This window comes from Tachysurus vachellii, chromosome 16 (assembly GCF_030014155.1).
Source record: "Tachysurus vachellii isolate PV-2020 chromosome 16, HZAU_Pvac_v1, whole genome shotgun sequence".
Taxonomy (NCBI): Eukaryota; Metazoa; Chordata; class Actinopteri; order Siluriformes; family Bagridae; genus Tachysurus; species Tachysurus vachellii.
Window position 1 is genome coordinate 4443276 of NC_083475.1, and position 6000 is coordinate 4449275.

The following is a 6000-nucleotide window of genomic DNA, read 5'->3' on the forward strand; positions in this document are numbered from 1 at the left end:
TCACAACTCCCGGCTTTTCTGTCACCCCGGTTTCCCTCGGACCCTCGGACCCACGGGACTTCGTCACGGCCTGTCCAGTATGTGCACAACACAAGAGTTCCCGATCTCGCCCAGCCGGCCTCCTGCATCCCCTGCCGATCCCTTACAGACCTTGGTCTCACATTTCACTTGATTTCGTCACCAGTCTCCCTCTTTCTGATGGCTACTCCACTATCCTCTCTGTGGTTGATCGCTTCTCTAAGCTCGTCCATTTTGTCCCCCTGGCTAAACTCCCTTCGGCCAAGGAAACGGCGTTGCTCCTCTTCCAACACGTTTTCCGGCTCCACGGCATTCCCTGGAACATAGTCTCTGACAGAGGACCCCAGTTTACCTCCAATTTTTGGAAGGAATTCTGACAACTCTTAGCTCCATTAGCCTCTCCTCTGGGTTTCACCCCCAGTTCAATGGGCAGACGGAACGGCTCAACCAGGAGCTGGAGACGGGTCTCCGCCTCCTCTGTGCCGAGGATCATTCGTCTTGGGCCTCCAACCTTGTATGGGTCGAGTATGCCGATAACTCTCTGCCCTCTGCTGCCACGGGTCTGTCCCCTTTTCAGGCTGCCTATGGCTATCAACCCCCATTATTCTCCACACAAGAGCTAGAAGCCTCGGTTTCCTCAGCCTTGGCCCTCGTGAGATGCTGTCGCCGAGTCTGGAGAAGAGCCCGCCTCGCCTTGCTGAGATCTTCACAGAGCTATGCACACTGGGCCAACCGCAGACGCCGCCCCGCTCCTCCTTACCGTGTCGGGCAGCGGGTGTGGCTTTCCACCAAAGACCTCCCATTGAAGATGGCATGCAGGAAGCTGGCTCCCCGTTTCGTTGGCCTGTTCCCGATATCTAAGGTTATCAATCCGGCTGCAGTCCGGCTCAAGCTGACCAGTGTGTTGCGCATCCACCCCACTTTTCACGTTTCCAGGCTGAAACCTGTCCAGGCCTGTGCACTGGTACACTATTGATGTTTTGTTTGGAATTTTTTTACGAACTGCTTCTTGTACATCATCATGTAGCAAATCCAAATTGACATTGGACACATGTGAAACAGAAAGTGATGGTTTAAAGTTATCTGAATGAGAAAAGTGAAAAGCCATCAACAACTGGTGTTTCACTGCAAGCGAAAGCAAGATGTTTCTGAAAGAATGGGTGTGTTGCACAACACGTTTGAAAAAACTGTGCTTGGGCTCAAAGCGCATGGTCCACATAGCCACCAGAGGACCAAAAGCCTCCAGATAGTGCTCCAAGAAATGATGTTTAGGAAGCAACTTCTGCTGTGGAAATAGACTCAAAAATCTGTGTCTGTGCTCAGATATTTTGATGTCAAGGTAGCCAATGGACTCTTGAGTATGAACTGGTGAAACTATCAGTTCCACAATTTCTTTAAGGTCCATAAGAATTAACCATGCAGGTTCATCATTTTGGGACCTATGAGAAATGAAAGAAACCTTATCAAGGCCCAGTTCTCATGGGCATTTCCGCCAATACTCTTTCGAGTTCCAAAAGACACATGACTTTGGACAGTTGGTTTTGTCTGTCCATTTAAATGGGAAATGCTGGATTGCAGCATTTATCTCATTCACTGTCAAGTATTTCTTTTTGATGAAAATATCCAAACATAAAGCCAGTTCGACTGGAACGACTCCTTCAAAAACATCGTGTAGGAGATCTGGTGGATATCCTGATAAAACATGGAAATAATCCAGTTTGTCTGTCATGATGCATTGCCTTTTGACACCAAATGAATGGGCAACACTTGTATCCTCTAATGCTGTTTGAATATGTAGAGTGTGTTGCTCATTTGTCCTTCTCTGGAATGCACCTGAACGTACTTCTTTCAGCTGAAAATCTGAACGTTGGCCAAGGCAAAACCTGCAGGGATATGGTCCAGAAAAATTTTCAACAAATCCTCCAAGTGAATGGGCTTCTAAATTGTCAGCAACAACACACATCACTGTACCAGTAATATTCTTTCCCAGGCTAGAAAGACTTCCCAAGGCTTTCTCCAATACTCCTAGATCTTTCAGTGGGGTTCTAGCACAACTGAATATCCATGCCGTTTTACATCTTCTGCTTTGCACAGAACTGCCAAATAAATGGACGACAACTCAGAACAGAGTTCTGATGGTAGATTTCCTAGCACCCAATATACTGCAGTGATTTTATGTTTTTTTCCGGGACGTTCCAAGTGGATTGCATATCTCAAATTCGTCAATGTAAATAATCAGGGTAATTTTAACATCTCCTTCAGATAGAAAAGTGTTTTGCTGAAAATGTAGGCCATTCTGAAAAGATTTATATATTGGGACATCCGGTTCAGAGATCCGAGATCTTTCAAGTGACTTTTGACAAACATCCTTGTCATTCATTAAATGAGACAGCACTTTGAGAATGGGAACATACTGAAAACTCTGTTTTTCCTTTTTTTGCATCAATAACATATTCAACAGGTTCCACAATTTGGAAGTTCTCTTTATAATACTCTTTTCTCTTATACGAGGAACTAAAAGGACCATCCAATGCAAGTGATTTACATAATGGACTTGACTCAAGAAGTTCCTTTACCAAATCTGTGATGACTGATGTTTCAAGAACACAACCATGTTTCTTCAGTGTTTGTTCAATTACACATCTAAATGCTTCAGCTGACCCGTCTGTTGAAATGAAGAGTAAGTCTTCCACCAACTGGTCAATGCACTTGCCTGATACATGAAACAGGCTTTCCAACTTAAGCAGCACAGAACCAAATATTTTTTTCAAAAACATCTGGCAAAGGTTCACTTTCTGTCCTCAGTGGCAAACTGCTTTCTTCTTCTACAGTTTCTTCCCTATGAGTTATGCTACTAGGATGGCCACAGGCAGAATCTAAACTTGAATTAAGTAATTGTGGTTTAAAGTCAGTGGCACAGTGAGGCATATCTTCTCGTTTGGCTCTCAACGAAGGCGGTCGCATTTTCTCTCCCTCTCCTCCCCTTTAATTTCCCTGCTTGCTTCTTTCGTCTCGTCTACTGTCTTAGACTTTGAGAGACTCTCTCCGCACTGCTCTCCAAACTAAAATATCATGGATTTGATAAACTCGTCTCTCAACACAATTGACACCATCTTCTCAACGAGAAGCTTGGGTTCGGGGGAACCTGACTACCCTGTCAGAACGTTCGCAGCTGGCTACACGATGGACGCGTGGGAGAAGTGGCAGGTCATGTGTCTTGTGCCTCTTTCCGTGGAGGACATTGAAGACATCTACCTATTCGGAACCATGATAACAGGAGTTCTGCTGATTGGATTAGGCATTGCCCTGGGTTATCGAGAGAATCAGAAAACGGTAACAGCTGTTCAAAATCTCCCAAAGCTGCCCGTCATGATTGCACTGAGGCTGGGACTAATAACCGCAATATGGATAACATCACGATGAAGCTCACTGCTTTGGATACTGCTTTTGTTAACATCACGGAGAAGCTCACTGCTTTGGAAAGGAAAATGGATCGATATGGAGACCAGAATGGACTAAGAGAGTAGTCGTGGAAATTGGAATCTGTTTACTCACCCCAGGACCAAACAATCCCAATCTTATCTGCTTTTGGCTCCCCTCAACCAGCACTGGCCTCGGCCAAGGCCACTGTTGGAACAACAACTCCCCCAGAAGAGCACTGCAGCGAGACTCTCTTGCGTTCCTTCCCCCACTTCCAGAGATACCCGCTGATTGTTGACACTCTCTGGGACCTAATCAAGGTTGTCTCCATGGCAATTTGCTGTGTATCGCTATGACAATCTTGCGGACTGAGACACCAAGATTTGATGCCGGGAGCATCGACTCTCCAGGCCTATGCTTTTACATACATACACACACACACACACACACACACACACACGCATAAAAAGATATGCAGTCACCCCCCACCCCCCATCCCACGCCTTCGCCATTTTGTACCGCCAGTCTGACAAGCGGGTCTGTGACCAGCGCCGAAGATAAAGGCTGCAGGACCTGATGACTGCTTACCTGTGCTGGATTACCTCCACCCCCCACTCCCCTCCCCTGTTGCAAGTCATGTGTTTATGGTGTACTGTTTATGTGCTTATGTTGCTGAGGTGTTTTTTCCTGTTCCCACACTGTACTCCCCACCGGAGCATAGTCTGGGGATTGTTTTTTTTTTTCCTCCCTTCCCTCATGTTATGCTGTATTTCTTTTCAATTCCCTGTCTTCCTGTCCTGTCCCCCCCTTGTCATATTGTACGTATTGTATGTATTGGCAGGTTGATGGATAATTTCACGGTACCTGTGACCACTGACAATAAAGGCTACTACTACTACTACTACTACTACATATGCTTTCTTCTTTTGTGAGCAGCAAATGTTCAATGTCCAATTATTCAATTCTAACTGAATCCAAGTTCTTGCATCATAACTTTTTGCACAGCTGCATGGATAGTAGGATGGAGAGAAAAACAACAGTATTAAACAGCATAAAATAACTGATAATGCTAGCATTTCATTTTTTACATTACTTTTGAAAGTCAAATCTGGGACCTTTTCCCACTTTCAATATTGCCTAACATTATTACAATAAAATATAACAAACAATACAAACTGTTGAATCAAACACTTTAAAGTGGTGACTTTTAATCCTGATCCTGGAATTCAACTGCTCTGCGCATTTTGTATGTCTAACTTTACTGACACAAATTGACTGATGATCTGGTGTGATAGATAAGGGAGACACATGAAATGTGCAAAGAGGTGGATCTCCAGGACTATAATTGAAAACTATGAATATTAAAGGACAGACATACTGTATGTTAATGTAGGATACATTAACACTTAAGATTATACATTTTAAATCATAGTCTGTAAGACTGTAAATTTTAATATACCGTATTTTCCGCACTATAAGGCGCACCTAAAAGCCTTAAATTTTCTCAAAATTCGGCCGTGCGCCTAATAATCCGGTGTGCCTTATGTGTGTACTGAGTTCCAAAAATCTGTAAAAATGTTGTTGTGCGACTTTGGTAAGCGCTCCGCTTGATTGACTGTCCGACCATTTCCCGCTGACACAGGGACGTAATACATACACTACGTACAAGCAGCGATAAACCAATCAGAGAACATTACGTAACACGTACAGTACGTACGCTTACCTCCGCCACGCCTCCGGTAAGTATAATACCGGTATGTTGCAAAATATTTGTTTCTTCCTAACCACATAATGTGTGTGTATTGTTAAATCATAGAATAAAGTTCAACTAAACTCACTGTTTTGCTTCCGTTACCTTTTTTGTAGACCGTATATTTTAGCATGCGCCTTATAATACAGTGCGCCGTATGCATGGGTTAAGTACAGAAATAGACCCCGTAATTGAGAGTGCGCCAATTTGAAAAAAAAAAACATTAAATAACAAAACAAAATAATAATTTAAAAGATCGATCGAAAAAGAAAAAGTTACAAATTATTCTATTTATAAATGCCTTAAATGTTATAAATAAGTCTTTTAAATAAAATGCATTAATTTAATTGACCTGTAGCCAATGTATTTTTTGAATATAACCAAACCTCAAACCAAAGTTTAGCAGATGTTTATAGACAGCTTTCCATATAAATCATTCTTTAACAGACTTGAATATGTAGGTGTGTGCTGTCTTATTCTGCTGTCCTTATTCTATTGTCACAATTCCATTGCTGCTTATTACAAAAAAATACAACTGTATGTTACAAATGGAAAAAAAAAATACCGTCTCATATACTGATAATTTATCAATACTGTTATTTAAAGATAATTAATAGATTACGCTTTTGCATAATGTGCCAGCTGAGATTTGACCAGCGGATGTCACTAGCATGTCACGCCCTTCTCCTGATTTACGCATGCATAGAAGTTTCTCATTATTATAAGAAAATATGTTACGAGAAACAAAGTCATTATTACGAGAAACTTTTTCGTTATTATAAGAAAATAGTACTGGTGGCATGATCCACCCG